Raw genomic sequence first — 17,751 nt, 5'->3', positions numbered from 1 at the left:
GATAAGTGCATGAGTCCCCTAACTGATAGTCCTAATTTCCTTACCCACATAGTTTATTCCCTACAAGGAGACAGAACTATCATTTTATATGAGATCGGTTATGTCATTCCTCTACTCAAACTCTCCATCTCAGAATAAAAGCCAAAGCACTTACCGTGGCAGAGGGGACACTGCATAATCCAGCTCCCAACCACTTCTCTTGTTTCTGCATATCTACTGGAGTGACCTTCCTGAATGAAAATCTGTGGGTGTCACTCCACTGCTTGGAATCCTCCAGGGTTCACCTCTCCTCCCCGCCCCACCTTCAGAATAAGCCCAGAATCCTTAGAAAAACATTCAATACTCTTCATTATCAAGCTCCTACTTACGTCTCTAGTCTCAGTTCTTGCCATTTCCCTTTCCAAGAGCACTCTACTTTCCAGCCAACATGAACTTCTTGTTTCTTCCTCATTAAATTGTGTACTCACACCTCCATTTTGTTGTATAAGCTCTTCCTTCAGCCTCAGATAACTCCCACATAGAAAACCCCTTTACCACCCACCAAGGAGGCCCCTTCTTTTGCTGAATAACCATTTCCTTGGACTCCCCTTAAATTTCTAAAGAAGAAGAACTTCCTTTTTTCTATCTAGAGTACGCTCCAGCAGAATATTGCATACAGAGTTCACTTCTCACATTGTATTAAAATTGTTAGTGTACTTGTCTACCTCCCTCTCTGAACAATTCATATGCTCATTGGGAGTGATGGGAATCATATCGTATTTATCCTTAAGTCCTTAGCATTTAGCACAGTGCTTGGCATATGGAAATTTTTCAAAAACATTGAACAATATCATCAACCAACACCAACTGTAAGTACAACCATATAAACTGAGTGGCATGCTTTGACATTTTAACCATTTAACTCTTTAATAATTTAACTATTTTACCATTTAATTTTTTAACCATTTAATCCAATTTAACCAAATTCAAATGAAAAAATAGTAGTGTAAGAGAGCGATTTATAATTTGATTTGCACTAATTTTTAATTCAGAATAACCACACGATGATATATTTAGAAATTAGATTATTCTGATATTTACAAAAGTATCCCATTTAATAATTGAGCTAAAATGTCCAAGTAAAATACTCCAGGAGACTATACAACTCTCTTTGCTCTCTTTTCAAGAGTCTGTGCTCACTAAACTGCTACACAATCTTCAATTTCATTTTCCTTCACTTTAATACAATTCTGAAGCTCTACTAGATAGCACACATAATAACATTCAAATGAAAAAACACCACCACACAATGATCGGTTACTAGCCTGTTTTACAGTTCTTCTTAGCGTAAGGACTTGCCTGACTTCAACCGTCATGAAAACGTCCCAGATTCTCTTGCCATGGTGCTTCTCTTTTTACTGTGATGGATGTTAAGTTAATCATGAAAGAGAAGAAGGGGAAAAATACAGGGAAAGGTCATCTGCTGATACCATGGCATGTGTTGCCTTTAACCTGGTGTTATAATGCTTTGAACCACCACTCTTGCTACTTCGGACATTACTGGAGCTATATTGTGTGTTAAGATCATTAAACTGTGTGGATTATGTCAACTATTATCACAGAAGCAGGTGTCAGAATTTTCCTCTCCATTCTGACTAAATGCTGGTGCCAGACACATTATGTTTGCTTCATTTTATTCTTCTTTATTCCCCCTCTGATGCACTGTACCCATCACAATGTTTTCTTTCATTTGTTTGACACTCTCCTGTGTATAAAATATTTTCAACACAAGTTATCTCACACGAGCCTCACGATAATGCTGGGTGGTAAGCAGGGCTAGAATTGTTTCATAAATTTAATAAAACATAAAAGTATCATAGTAGGTACCATTCATTTATTGAAAACCTTCTTGATACCAGACACTTTAATAAGTACTTTCCATCTTTCTTAGTCTCATAAACACACGTTTTGTAGTTGAAGACACAGAAGCTAAGCAACATCTTCAAGGTCAAAAATAGTGTCAAAATAGGGCTTTCTAAGGCAATATATAATATATATGAAGATATACACATATATATGTGTATATTATATATGCATGTGTATATGTGTTTGTGTGAATATATATTTACTCCAAGGCCCACATAAAGCATAAACTTACTTCCCTTTCAGGAGGTCACAAGTTAGGAAAAGAATTTATGGTGTAAGAGATTTTTAAAAAGCTTTTCATCTGAGATGACATCATTTCAGTTAATTCAGGGAAGTGACTCAATTCTTAGGTGGGAAAACCTTGCCTTCTTCACACAAAGTTACAGACAGCTGGAACTCAGGAATATTTGCTAAATTTACTAAATTGGCTAGAAAGCTTCCAGAGTCTTTGAAGACATGACTATCCACTTCGCCCTGGTCTTTTCCTGTGGTAATGCTAGTAGGCAGGATGGCTGAGAAGAATGAACCAGAGAACAGAGAGGAATGAAGAGTGAGCGCAGATCTCTTCTGACTGGGACATGAGAAGTTAGCAAATGATATAAACAGTCTTTCCATGGAAGCAACCTAAATGTCCATCAACAGATAAATGGACAAGGAAGATGTGGTATATATACACAATGGATATTACTCAACCATAAAAAATAATGAAATAATGCCATTTGCAGCAACATAGATGGACCTAGAGATTATCATACTAAGTAAAGTAAGTCAGAGAAAGACAAATATCATATGATACTCCTTATATGTGGAATCTAAAATATGATACAAAATGAACTTATTTACAAAACAGAAACAGACTCACAGACATAGAAGACAAAGTTATGGTTACCAAAGGGCAAAGGGGAGGGGGGAGGGATAAATTAGGAATTTGGGATTAGCATATACAAACTACCATTTATAGAATAGATGGACAACAAGGTACTACTGTATAGCACAGGGAACTATATTCAATACAGGGAAGCCACCCACCCCCTCCCAATCTTGAAGGAGACGCCTTGGGTAGGAGATGAGCGTCATCATTCAACAGACCAATCACAAGTAATGAAATTGAAATTGTGATTAAAAATCTTCCAACAAACAAAAGTCCAGGACCAGATGGCTTCACAGCTGAATTCTATCAAACATTTAGAGAAAAGCTAACATCCAACCTTCTCAAACTCTTCCAAAAAATTGCCGAGGAAGGAACACTCCCAAACTCACTCTGTGAGGCCACCATAACCCTGACACCAAAACCAGACAAAGATACTACAAAAAAAGAAAATTACAGACCAATATCACTGATGAATATAGATGCAAAAATCTTCAACAAAATAGTAGCAAACAGAATCCAACAACACATTAAAAGGATCACACACCACGATCAAGTGTGATTTATGCCAGGGATGCAAGGATTCTTCAATATATGCAAATCAAACAATGTGATAAACCATATTAACAAACTGAAGAATAAAAACCATATGATCATCTCAATAGATGCAGAAGAAGTTTTGACAAAATTCAACACCCATTTATGATAAAAGCTCACCAGAAAGTGGGCATAGAGGGAACCTACCTCAACATAATAAAGGCCATATACAACAAACCAAGAGGAAACATCATACTCAATGGTGAAAAACTGAAAGCATTTCCTCTAAGATCAGGAACCAGACAAGGATGTCCACTCTTGCCACTATTATTCAACATAGTTTTGCAAGTCCTAGCCATGGCAATAAGAGAAGAAAAACAAATAAAAGCAATACAAATTGCAAAAGAAGAAGTAAAACTGTCACCTTTTGCAGATGACATGATACTATACATAGATAATCCTAAAGATGCCACCAGAAAACTACTAGAGTTAATTAATGAATTTGGTAAAGTTGAGGATACAAAATTAATGCTCAGAAATCTCGTGCATTCCTATACACTAATAACGAAAGATCAGAAAGAGAAATTAAGGAAACCATCCCATTCTCCACTGCAGCAAAAAGAATAAAATATCTAGGAATAAACCTACCTAAGAAGGTAAAATACCTGTACTCAGAAAACTATAAGACACTGATGAAAGAAATCAGAGATGACATAAACAGATGGAGAGATATACCATGTTCTTGGATTGAAAGAATCAATATTGTGAAAATGACTATACTACTCAAAGCAATCTACCGATTCAATGCAATCCCTATCAAATAACCAATGGCATTTTTTACAGAACTAGAACAAAAAATCTTAAAATTTGTATGGAGACACAGAAGACCCTGAATAGCCAAAACAATCCATTTTTTCCCTTTTTTGAGGGAAAAAAGCAGAGGTGGAGGAATCAGACTCCTTGACGTCAGACTATACTACAAAGCTACAGTAATCAAGACAATATGATACTGTCACAAAAACAGAAATATAGATCAGTGGAACAGGATTGAAAGCCCAGAGATAAACTCATGCATCTACGGTCAACTAATCTATGACAAAGGAGGCAAGGATATACAATGGAGAAAAGACAGTCTCTTCAATAAGTGGTGCTGGGAAAACTGGAAAGCCACATATAAAAGAATAAAATTAGAACACTCCCCAACACCATACACAAAAATAAACTCAAAATGGATTAAAGACCTAAATGTAAGACCAGACACTATAAAACTCTTAGAGGAAAACATAGGAAGAACACTCTTTGACATAAATCACAGCAAGATCTTTCTTGACCCACCTAGAGTAATGGAAATATAAACAAGAATAAACAAATGAGATCTAATGAAACTTAAAAGCTTTTGCACAGCAAAGGAAACTATAATCAAGACGAAAAGACAACCCTCAGAATGGGCGAAAATATTTGCAAACGAATCAACAAAGGATTAATCTCTGAAATATATAAACAGCTCCCATGAAGCTCAATATTAAAAAAACAAACAACCCAATCAAAAAATGGGCAGAAGATCTAAAGAGACATTTCTCCAAAGAAGACATAGAGACGAAGAGGCACATGAAAAGCTGCTCTACTTCACTAATTATTAGAGAAATGCAAATCAAAACTCCAATGAAGTATTACCTCATACTGGTTAGAATGGGCATCATCAGAAAATCTACAAACAACAAATGCTGGAGAGGGTGTGAAGAAAAGGGAACACTCTTGCACTGTTGGTGGGAATGTCAATTGATACAGCCACTATGGTGAACACTATGGAGGGTCCTTAAAAAACTAAAAATAAAATTACCATATGACCCAGCAACCCCACTACTGGGCATATACCCAGAGAAAAACATAATTCAAAAAGAAACATGCACCCCAATGTTCACTGCAGCACTATTTACAATATCCAGGTCATGGAAGCAACCTAAATGCCCATCGACAGATGAATGGATAAAGAAGATGTGGTACATATATACAATGGAATATTACTCAGCCATGAAAAGGAACGAAATTGAGTCATTTGTTGAGACGTGGATGGACCTAGAGACTGTCATACAGAGTGAAGTAAGTCAGAAAGAGAAAAACAAATATCGTATATTAACACACATATGTGGAGTCTAGAAAAATGGTACAGATGAACGAGTTTGCAAGGCAGAAATAGACAGATGTAGAGAACAAATGTATGGACACCAAGCCGGGAAAGTGGGGGTGTGTGGGGGTGGGATGAATTGGGAGACTGGGATTGACATTTATAATATTAATGTGTATAAAATAGATAACTAATTAGAACCTGCTGTATAAAAATATTAAATTCAAAAAAAGTAAAATAAAATAAAAATACTCAACAACAACAACAACAAAAGCATTTTATGGTACCTGTAAAGATGCAATGGAAAGAACACAGCATCATTTCTGTGACATTCCACCACAAAATATGCAATTTGTGCCTAATCATGAGGAAACATTGGACAAAGCTAAACTGAGGGATCACAGAGACAACACTGATCTATAACCTTAAAATTTATGTCAAGGTCATGAAAACAAGAGAAAGACTTGGGAACAATTGTTTTTTAAGAAAAGAAGCTAAAAAGACATAACCAGGTGGAACACATGATCTTAGACTGGATTCTTTTGCTATAGTTGATATGATTGAAACAGTTGAAGAAAGCTAATTGGGTCCCTGGACAAAGGGAATTTGGGACTGACATGTACACACTGCTATATTTAAAAGAGATAAACCACAAGGACCTATTGTATAGCACAGAGAACTCTGCTCAATATTCTGTAATAACTTAAACGGGAAAAGAATTTGAAAAAGAATAGATACATGTATACATGTAACTGAATCACTTTTCTGTACACCTGATATTAACATGACATTGTTAATCAACTATATTCCAATATACAACAAAAATTTAAAAAAAGAAAGTATAAAGGCGAATCACAGACAGGGAGAAAATACTCACAACATAGGTATCTGTCAAAAGACTCATCTACATTATAAAGAACTCCTACAAATAAATTAATAAAAGACTAAAACATTTTTAATGGAACAAAGATTTAAATAGATACTTTAGAAGATATTCAAATGGACAATAAGCAATGGAAAGTTGCTCAAAGATTTACTTATTAGAGAAATGCAGATTAGAACCACAATGAGCCAAAATTTAAAAGACTGACAATACCAAAAGCCAGCAAGAATGTGGAGCAAATAAAATGCCTTTATATTGCTAGTGTGGATGTAAAATGGCAGTATTAGATACTGGCAGTATCTAATAAAGTGAAACACATGTCTAATTAAAAAGAAAAAAAAAAGGATATATTTGTGTTCTTTGTATTACCTTTACAACATTCTTGTAAGTTTGAAACTATTGGTTTGTTTGTGTGTTCTTTAACTACATGACTCCAAAGTCAAATCTACAAAGCTTCAGTTTCTTCTTTTTCTTTGATTTCGTATTTTGGTAGAAATGTGAGAAAATGCTAGCCAAGAAGCCATTTGAAACCAGAACTGAGTTTACATGCATTCTTTCAGGAATTTGTCTTTTGCACCAAGAAAGGTATATCTGTATTTTACAAACCACATTTCTGATGTTTCTTTGAAATAGGTATCTCGCATAAGAAATAGGGAACTGTGGCCCCCCAAAAAAAGAAAATAAAATCATTAGCAAACAGGAAAACCATCCTTTAGTTATTACTCATAAGACACTGACAAAATTTAAAATGATACTGCAGAAGTCCCTACAACTTAAATCAAGGTGAAAATTAAATTGAGGTATATATAGTTTGAGAATTTTTTAAAAATCAGGATGATTTTTCCATCCATTGCCTGAGTGACTTGATGAGTTTCTGGAACACCTTTTGACCTGAAAAAGCTAAAATTAATATATTTCCAGATACCCAGACTCCCCCAAAGTATTATTTCCAAGTAGATGAATATAATTTGAATCAGCAATGTTCCCAGCAAGTCAGCTAAGCCACTCTCTTGCATTATAGGATTTATGTCATGAGTATTAATCCACCCATTAACCTGACTTCAAGGATTTTACATTATAGGATTTCCTTCTCTTCTCTAAAAGCTTATTCTGTCACTCAAACCTTCTTAAAATGATGAGGTTTTCATATCAAAACTTGAAGAAATTATTTTTCTGTCCAGAATGTTAAGTTGATTAATACCTTATTTTAAGATGAATAATCATGAAATTAACCCACGTTCTCCCTAGGATCTACCTTTATTTATTCCTAGATACTTGGTATTACTCCTTTCTGCTGCCTTCCAGTTTAACTCCTTTTCCTCATTTATTCATCATAAAAGCTCCCATTAATTTATATTTTTCTAATTGTTTCCCCAGATTTAATGTAATTTATTTATGGTTTAATACAATACTCAAAAAATCAAAGACACATTCAGGAAATAATATAATAATTTAACCATTTATGTTGAACTAAATTCCCAAATTGCTGGAGGGATTTATTATACGGGCTTGTGCTTCCTTAGCTAGAGACCACCAGATAAACTAATTGAGCTGATTATATTTCATTTTTCTTTTTAATAGATTTGAAATACAGAGTTTCTAGTTAATAGATTTGTTTATATTGAACTAACTCCAATTACAGAATATTAAAACTCAGAAATGTTTAAAATTGGAAGTAATTCTTTTAAGATTTAGGCATAACTCCAAAAATTCATTATTGCAATCAAATTACACAATCTGGTGGAAATGTAGACAGAAGTTGGACTCAGATCTCTTCAGCTGGGTCTCAGTTATGCAGGTATCAGCGAAATAACATCAGAAGGATCACAATCTCTCAGTAAAGTTCCTTGTCTATAAAACAAAGATAATAAAATTTTCCTACATAGATTTTTTTTCAGGAGCCATCATGGAAAGAGCATTTGACTGTGTCCAATCTCTGTCCTGAAGATTTTCATTTGCAAAGATTATTCTAACACCTGGAAGAGCAGGGTATTCCCCTAAAGTCAGGGATAAATCAGTGGACAAACATCCCACGCTGGATGAATCTTAAAGAATGATACAGAATCATCTCCCTCATATTTATCCCCCACTGGGAATAATCCCTAGAGTACCTGAAAAGAGTATTAGGAGTTCACTGAACACTCACTATGTGCAGGTCTCATCCAAGACATTGTAATCATCAAAGAGAAGGTTACCATTTGGGGGTTAAATGAGCTATCCTCAAGTAGAAACCAATTCTCTAGTGTTGACTGAATTGGGTTGTCACATTTTCAAGAGAAATTTCCCCTTTGAGTGAAAAAACTACTCTTTAAGCAGAACATTGGTAGGAAAGGCAACAGGACGGAGCCAGTACCAGTAGCAGAAGAGGAGACAGTAGTGGATTGGGCATGGCATCCGCACAAAAGGAAATGCATGACTTTTCTATCTTTGTATCAACACCCACAAAGGAGGAAAGTCAAAATGCAGCGATAAAGATAAGACAGGAGTTGGAACTCAGGTAAAGACAGGGAGTCAACAGAAACTGCTTCAAGGTTGGTAGCAATCTTTTACCAAATGAATATTATATTATGTATAACATTAATATGTAAAATGAATGAAAATAAGAAGTAAGGTCCTCAAAACATTTAGATATTCACTTTGTGTAGGAAGTGCTTTCTTGTTTGTGATACTGACATGTCCCGGCCCAACTACTAAAATTAACAAATAAGAAGGAAAACAAGAGATTGAGCCAGAATTATTTGTTGCTTGTTCATACTTCCATCATAAAATGCAGCACATAATTATACTAGAACTGGTCATAAAGAACTATGAGAAGGTGGTGTCAGGACACGTAGGGAACACAGAATTTCAGGGGGAAAATGATCCCCAAGTCAAATGCAATCGAGAAGTCCAAAATATGACTGCAGGTCACAATGACTGTGAGAGCAGTTTCTGAATATCTGTAAACAGGCACAAGGCCAGACTGTAGTGGGTTGAATAGGAAATGGGAAGCGAGAAAGTGAAAGAGTATGTATGAACCATTTTATCTTGATATTGAGGAGAAATTAGATTAGCGAAAACCAGGGACAAAAGAGTCGATCCATTTTTAGAAAAAATAATATCAAATTTTTCATGAAAACACTGGTTGTAGAACTTAAATGTTCTATTTAACACTTAGTCATGCACAAACTTTTAATAAATTCCTTCCAAATCAGTTCCACTTACTAATCAACTTTCACCTTCTCATTATAGAAATGATCACACAATGAACAGCATTAACTGCATTACTAAATATCCAAGTGATCAAGTGACTCCCGTATGCCTCTGCTGTCAGGGTTCCCCCACGAAGCCCCATTCAGTTGAATAGTTTACCGACTTTCATGAGTAAGGTCTTATCCCTTAGAACACACACACCACACTGAATAGTAAAATGAGAAGTGATCAATTAATTTCTATCTCCAAATTCAAATTTCCATGAATGTTTTATTTTCCTATTTTCTTTTAAGCCTAAAGAATTCTCCTTTTTCCAAGATCTAAGTGCTAACTGTGTTGTTGTCATAATAGCCCTTGAATAAAGAACATCTTATGTGAAATAAAGGGCCCCATTCTAATATTAACTTTACCATTCCTTATTCATCTTAACAATTCATTTGTGGCCTGTGCTACATTTTATGCGACCCTAAGATTCCATTAAACCTTTTAAAATTACCAGGCTTGTCACTATTTCTTTATACCAATGAGTTCTGGGTCAAGGCAGACACCGAAGCGTTCTGGGCTCGCCTCCCTCCATGGGCACACCGAATCTGCAGCTAAGTATGAAACAACTTCCTCTGAAATAAACCTCATCTCTGAGCAAATGCTATGCATCAGGTGAATGAGAGAATTAAGACCCACGTGGAAGAAGGTAGGGGAGCCTGGGTCACATCTCCCCATAAACCGCACCCTGGGGCAAAGCAATGCGCCATCGGGAGGGAACTCAAACCCCAGAGCTTCTCCCTGAGGAGTGTGGGGTTTGATGCCCACATTGGAGACCCCAACTTTTAAGACCAGCCCCTGACTGTAAAGTTCCTAAAACATCTAGCTTTAAAAACCTCCAGGGCTCGGTCCACAATACCCACAAGGTTAAAATAAAACGGTCTAAGAAACAGCCTTATAGGGCTCCAGCTCCCTGACTCACCAGCTCCAGGGCTCATGGTGGACGCAGAGGATGCAGAGGTCCCAGACTTCTGTAAATGAAGCTCATTTGCTTATCTTAAAGCAGGAGGGGCAGTCATCTAATTTAGCACACATCTGGAGCCTGCTGGCTGGCGGGCACCGTCTTCACACTCTCCCTGTGCCTCGCTCTATTTTTTTTTTTTAATGCTAAAGTGTTTTTCTTTTCTTTTCTCTTCTTTTTCCTGCAGATGCTAGCTATACACTCTCCTTCTGTCCATCTCCAGCTGGCAGGCGCCGTCTTGGCGCGCTTTTTGCCTGGCGCCATCTTTCTCTCTCTCTCCTTGCTGGTCACGCCATCTATACCCTCCGCCTCACCTCCACCCCAGGGGAAGCACCCCATCTTCACACTCTCCCTCTGCAGTGCTCCTGAGCGCCAGTCTCCTGGAGGGAAGCTTTTAAGTGCATCTGGTGCCCTGGTTTTTGCAGCTGCCACCCAGGGGACACCTCTGGATCGCTGACTCCGTGGCCGACGGGACTTAAGCCAGGGCCCCACAGGCCTGTACATATTTGCATATTTTCAAAGCTGCTGCCTGAGGGTCTGGCTTCCAATCTGCCTGAATCTCGGTGCTGCCTGAGATCCTTCCCTTTGGGACACTGATAGTTCTAGGAAAACCCTCAACTACTGGGAGCCACTAAAACTAAAATAGGCCACTTGGACGATCACAAAGGTTTGAGGGACAACCAAGAGCCAGGGCAGGGTTGAACGATGACGCCTATCTCCTACCCAAGGCGTCTCCTTTAAGACTGGGGGGAGGGGGGCTTCCCTGGTGGCGCAGTGGTTGAGAGTCCGCCTGCCCATGCAGGGGACGGGGGTTCGTGCCCCGGTCCGGGAGGATCCCACATGCCGCAGAGTGGCTGGGCCCGTGAGCCATGGCCGCTGAGCCTGCGCGTCCGGAGCCTGTGCTCCGCAGCGGGAGAGGCCCGCGTACCGCAAAAAAAAAAAAAAGACAGGGGAGAGGGGGCTGTTTATCTAATGCGTAGACATCAACACAGAGTCAAGCAAAACGAAGAAATCGAAGACTATGTTCCAAACAAAAGAAAAGGTAGAACCTTAGGAAAAGCCCCTAATGAAATGGAGGTAAGTAATTTAACTTTATATCAATTTTCTTAAATTTACCCTCATGGCCTGTGGATCTTTGATGTCCTGAACACTTTAGAACCAAATTTCTCTAATTAAAAAAAAAAATTCTCCAGGAATACAGTCTCATCCCTTCCCATACACTTTGCCATCTCCCAAAGAAGGAATAATCAACAAATCTTCTTTTCCTATGTGGATTTCAACAGGATTTGTGGGTAAATGGTAATAATAACAGGAATAAAGATGCAGACATAGAGAACTGACTTCAGGACACGGGGAGGGGGAAGGGTAAACTGGGACGTGAGAGAGTGGCATGGACATAAACACGCTACCAAATGTAAAATAGAGAGCTAGTGGGAAGCAGCCCCATAGCACAGGGAGATCAGCTTGGTGCTTTGTGACCACCTAGAGGGGTGGGATAGGGAGGGTGGGAGGGAGATGCAAGAGGGAGGGGATATGGAGATATATGTATACGTATAACTGATTCACTTTGTTATACAGCAGAAACTAACACAACAATGTAAAGCAATTTTACTCCAATAAAGATGTTTAAATTTTTTTTTAATTTAAATTAAAAAAAATAGTAATAATAATAAGATAATAATCCACAAAGGATTAAGGTGCTCATACCTTCTCATCTTGGGCCTTTGCTAGAATGACCATAAACTTTATCATCCGAACTAGGAAACTCTGAAAAGTGAAAGGGGGTGTTTTTCATAACTATACAAAAAGATAGGCTTTGACTAGGACAAAATCAGGGAAACCTGACTTTTTAGCTATCCCGTCACTCAAATTTTTAGCTATCCTGTACCAGGAAACAATAAATACTGAAGGAACTACAGCAACTACAGTAAGGAGTGGGGATAGTGGGGGTCTGTGTCTTGCTCTTACAGCTCCTATAAATTCCACTCTTACTTTGATGTGCACCATTGCTGCAGGATAATGCTGGCACTATCTGAAAATGGCTGACCTTAGTTATAAACCTCTGTACCGGACCAATTCCTTAAACTACATTCTAGCTGCCTTTTTCTCCAGCTTTCTGACTTCATTTCTTTCCCCCCATTCTTGAGCTTGCCTCATTCTTTGGACTTGCTGTATGTAGTACTGTTTTTTGACTGCAAACTTGGTTTCCTTTCAACTGTGACTTGGATTCTCCCCAGGCAAAACTGGGTTCAGTTCCAACATGAGACAACATAAAATGCTAAAATTACTTACCCAAATTTTCCTTTACCCTTTTATCATGGAAAGAACTACGGGAGTCATGAATTAATTCATTCTCAATTACTTTGAATGCCATAGTTCTGGATCAAAAAATAATCTTCTCTCAGAATATGACCCCAAACAAGTGTAATGTTAAATATTAACATATTTTTATCATTTCCAGTTGTAATTATTTCAACAGAAAACAGATGCAAACAGATCATTTTATAAGCAGTCATCAAACTCATGGAGTTAACATTGGTTGCTAGTTTAGAAAATAAGCTACTAAACCTTCTTCCATTATTATCTAAATAGCTCTATAAATAAATATGTCATTTGCAGTCTGAAAGAGTTGGTTGGCAAAGCTGAGTGACATCCCAGTTTATTTTAAATCAGGGCTTCCAGTTTGGCAAGTTTGGGAGTTTTCTTGTAAATAATTGATTTATGACTAGTCTAGTTTTGTACTTAGTGCCAATGGGAATGCAAGGAAGTTTAGTGTATATCTTTGTTTTAATGCATCTGGGAGACATACTACAAATTAAGATGACAGATGGGAAGAACCACCATTGACTTTGGGACAATTCAGAGAGGGTTTCCAAGAGCCCATTAATTTTTGTGTTCCAAAAGTTTAGGCACTAGCTTGAAAATAATAAATTAACTATGCTAGCATAATGAAAAACCTTTGCTTTTGTATAATGGGGAAAAGCACAAAAAACATACATCTACATATTAACACCCAACCTAATGGTCGTTTAGCCCTTTTTTAATTCCCTAGCAGTTTACAAATTATGATACCACCACTCTGAAATGGAAATTTGTGACACTTGGGAATTCTAGAGGACACTTCTGAAGCTGGAATTATTCCAATTTCCATCATGATATAACATTTCTCCAATCTGAGAGATGTAAAATAACATATGTTTTCTGTGTGAAATGCCTGTTCTGTAGGTAGATTCAACCAACTGCTTGCAGGACCATTATTCATTTGGGGTGGATTAAATGTAGTAGATGATTAAGGAATGGTGAATAGGGTGGGCGATCCTAGTTGATAAAATGCTGGGAAAATACTGCTTAAACTGCATTTTTAATATAATTTTTAAAGGTTACTTTCCATTTATAATTATTACAAAATATTGGCTGTATTCCCTGTGTTGTACAATACATCCTTGAGCCTATCTTACATCCAAGAGTTTGTACCTTCTACTCCCCCACCTCTAAATTGCCCCTCCCCACCCCACTGGTAACCACTGGCCTGTTCTCTATATCTGTGAGCCTACTTCTTTTCCGTTATTTTCACTAGTTTGTTGTATTTTTGAGATTCCACATATAAGTGCTATCATACAGTATTTGTCTTTGTCTGACTTATTTCACTTAGCATAAAGCATTTAACATAAACAATGCCTTCAATAAATAATCAGTAACTTCTCAAATATCACTTATTTTATTCCCCAAGAATGTATTTATTTTAAAATCCATAGTTACATGTATTTATTATTGAGGAAATTGACCTGTGGGTTTTTAAGATGTTTTACTTTAAATCTGACACACACCCCATAGACAAATGAATGTTTCATATCATTTATATTGAATACATATGAGACCTTATTTCTGAAATCTGAAAAAGGCAGTTACAATTATCAAAAGGGAAATATATTTCAGTGTCACTTACTGAAATTTTACCACATAATTTCTTGCTTTAAAATGAAAAGACTCAAAATTACCAGATGAGTTTTACCTTTTTTTTTTTTTCCAAAACAAAGCTTGTGAAAAAATCAAGTATACAAAGAGCTCTCCTGAACCATGTTCAACTCTAGTCCCCCTAGTGGGATAGATGTAAAGAATGAAAGACTCCAATTCACCTTTGAGAAGAAAATGGGAGGATAATGCTGATGAGGCAGCAATAGGACATTTCAAAATAAAAGTGCCAGTGTTCAGATCCCTGGGGATCTCAACCAACATCCAAACTCAGACAATCTCTCCATATTATTTAGGAATGTGTGTTCTCATCCACAACAAAATCAAAAATAAATTGTGCCATCTCTCGCTTGTATGTGTTTGTGTGTGTGTGTACATATATATACATACTCATTCTTAGAAAAAGAGCAATTATAAAATGTGAACTGTTAGGCGAGTTCTCTGGGATCTCCCAAGAAAGCTGGTCAAAAGGATAATGAGAGGAAAACAAAAACTAACTTCAGTTTGTGTAGTGCGAAGGCAAAGAAATAAGTGTTGGCTCTTTCCAACACTCATGGTCACCTGCTCAAAATCTAAGGGGAATGCCAAACCTGTATCGTGCCTTTATACAGACCTTGACTCTAAGTCCTCTCCAATGTCTGAGTGCCTTCAGTCAAGACTGCTCATCTAATTTGGTTAAAGCAGAGCACAGCCATAATTTCAAAACCATTAAGTTCCAGTAATCAAAAACCTAGATTGCATTCTGGTCACAATTAAACCTCCCTTCCAAAAATGCAAGCTCTTTGACAAAAATGTCCATAGAAGCAACCAGAAATAAAAACGACTTCAATTTCCAAGCATTCAATCTACCATTTACTACCATTTCACTCCTACCTCTAGTCCAAGTTATCATTAACACTCATCCAGGCAAGTTATCTGCCTCAAGAAATCTTTTTACGGGGTCTTTACTCCTGTTGTTTCTCTTTCCATGCTCCACAAATATTAACAAGTGCATCAAATCATATCACTTCTCTGTTTAAAATACCCTAATGTCTTCCCCCTAGAATTAGAACAAAATCCAAAATCATTACCATGGCTGGGAAGCTCTGCAATATCTGGCCTCTGCCTATCTCTTTGAGTTCATCCCCTGTATCTTTCTCTAGTTTGCTCTTCTGTGTCCACATTGGCCTTGATGCTGATCCAGTGTTCTCATGACAAAGCATTTGCCCTTGCCTGCCTCTCTGCCTGCACACTTATTCCCCAAATGTCCACATGGCTCAGTTCGTTTAGGTGTCTGTTTAATGCCACCTCCTCAGAGCCCTTCTCTGACCAAGTGGTCAGAAAACCCTTGCGTTTTCAATTCTTTACATCTGAAACATTGTTCAAATCATATGACCTTTCTGGGATTCAATTTCCTATCTATTGCTGTATAACAAGGGCTATAGACTAAATGTTTATGTCTTCCCCAAACTCATAAGTTGAAGTCATAAACCCCAAAGGTAACAGTATGAGGAAGTGGGGTCTTTGGAAGGTGATTAGGTCATGAGGGCAGAGCCATCATAAATAGGATTAGTGCCCTAATGAGAGAGACTCCAGATAGCTCTCTTGTCCCTTTCACCATGTGAGGACACAATAAGATGCCTTATGAACCAGGAAGTGAGTCTCACCAGACACCAAATCTTCTGGCACCCGGATCTTGGACTTCCCAGCCTCCAAAACTGTGAGAAATAAAGTTTTGTTGTTCATAAGCTACCCAGTTTGTGGTACTATGTGATAGCAGCCTGAATGGACTAAGACAACAATTTACCCAAAAATGTAGCAGCTTAAAAAAATGAATATTTATTATCTATTTTTCTCTGGATCAGGAATCCAAATGCAGCTTTGCTGGTGCCTCTCGCTCACGTTTTCTCTCAAAGCTATAATCGAAGCGTAGGTCTAGTTATATCAAAGCTCTACTGGATATACTTCCAAACCACCTATATGGCCGTTGGCAGGCCTCAGGTCCTCATTGGCCATTGACTGGAGATATTAGTTCCTTAACACATGGACCTCTCCATAGGGCAGCTCACAACACAGCAGCTGCTTTCCTTCAGAGCAAGCCTATGAGAGACAAAGAAAGGAAATGGAAAATGGCAGCTACCTTTTCTTTGTAACCTGATCTTGAAAAATATCCCATCACTTTTTCCATATTCTGTTCTTTAGAAATAAGTCACTAGGTCCAGCCCACACTCAAATAATCAGGAGAGAACTGTGGCTTATTGGAGGTCACCCTCCAATGGGTGACTGCCTGCCACACTCGAGTATAAAGTGGAAATAATATTGCCTGCCACACAAGGTGGTTGGTTATAAAAGCACAACATAAATATATTCTCACTGACTTATTTGCATATACAGTTTGTTCTTGGTATCCATGGGTTCCACATCCTCGGATTCAACCAAACACAGACCAATAATATTTAAGAAAAAAAAATCCAGAAAGTTTCAGAAAGCAAAAGTTGAATTTGCCACATGCTTAGCAACTACTTACATAACCTTTACATTTATTTGCAACTATTTACATAGCATTTACATTGTGTCAGGTATTATACGTAATCTGGAGATGATAAAAGTATACGGGAGGATGTGTGTGGGTTATATGGAGATACTATGCCATTTTCTATGAGGGACTTGAGCATCTGCAGATTTTGGTATCTCTAGGGGTCCTAGAACCAATCCACTGGGGATACTGAGGAATGACTGTAACTTATTTCAAGTCTTTGTTGTAAACTGATATATGTAAGTTCAACAGAAAAGCTCTCTTGCAGACGAAAAGATTTAAAGGGAATTTCTCACAGCATGGAAATTACTGTTAAGAGTTATGACCAGAATTCCAAAGATAAAATGCCATTCTGTGCTTTACCTACTTACTTATGCTTTGATTTCTTTACCCATAAAGTGCCAAGACCAATTGAGATCAGCAATTCTAGATTTGTACTGGAACCAGTCTTCTCTAAGGTATATTTCCCAGCAGCGTGGGTAGAGGCTTGGGAAAGGCTTATTGTTGGGGCGGTCCAAGATTTTTTTTTTTTTTTTTTTTTTTTTTTTTTTTTGCTGTACGCGGGCCTCTCACTGTTGTGGCCCCTCCCATTGCGGAGCACAGCCTCCAGACGCCAAGGCTGAGCGGCCATGGCTCACAGGCCCAGCCGCTCCGCGGCATGTGGGATCTTCCTGGACCGGGGCAAGAACCCGTGTCCCCTGCATCGGCAGGCGGACTCTCAACCACTGCGCCACGAGGGAAGCCCTCAAGT

The sequence above is a fragment of the Lipotes vexillifer genome, unplaced genomic scaffold, assembly GCF_000442215.2.
Source record: "Lipotes vexillifer unplaced genomic scaffold, Lipotes_vexillifer_v1.1 scaffold618, whole genome shotgun sequence".
NCBI classification, from domain to species: Eukaryota; Metazoa; Chordata; class Mammalia; order Artiodactyla; family Lipotidae; genus Lipotes; species Lipotes vexillifer.
The sequence above is the reverse complement of the archived record's forward strand: the minus strand, read 5'-3'. Positions refer to the sequence as shown.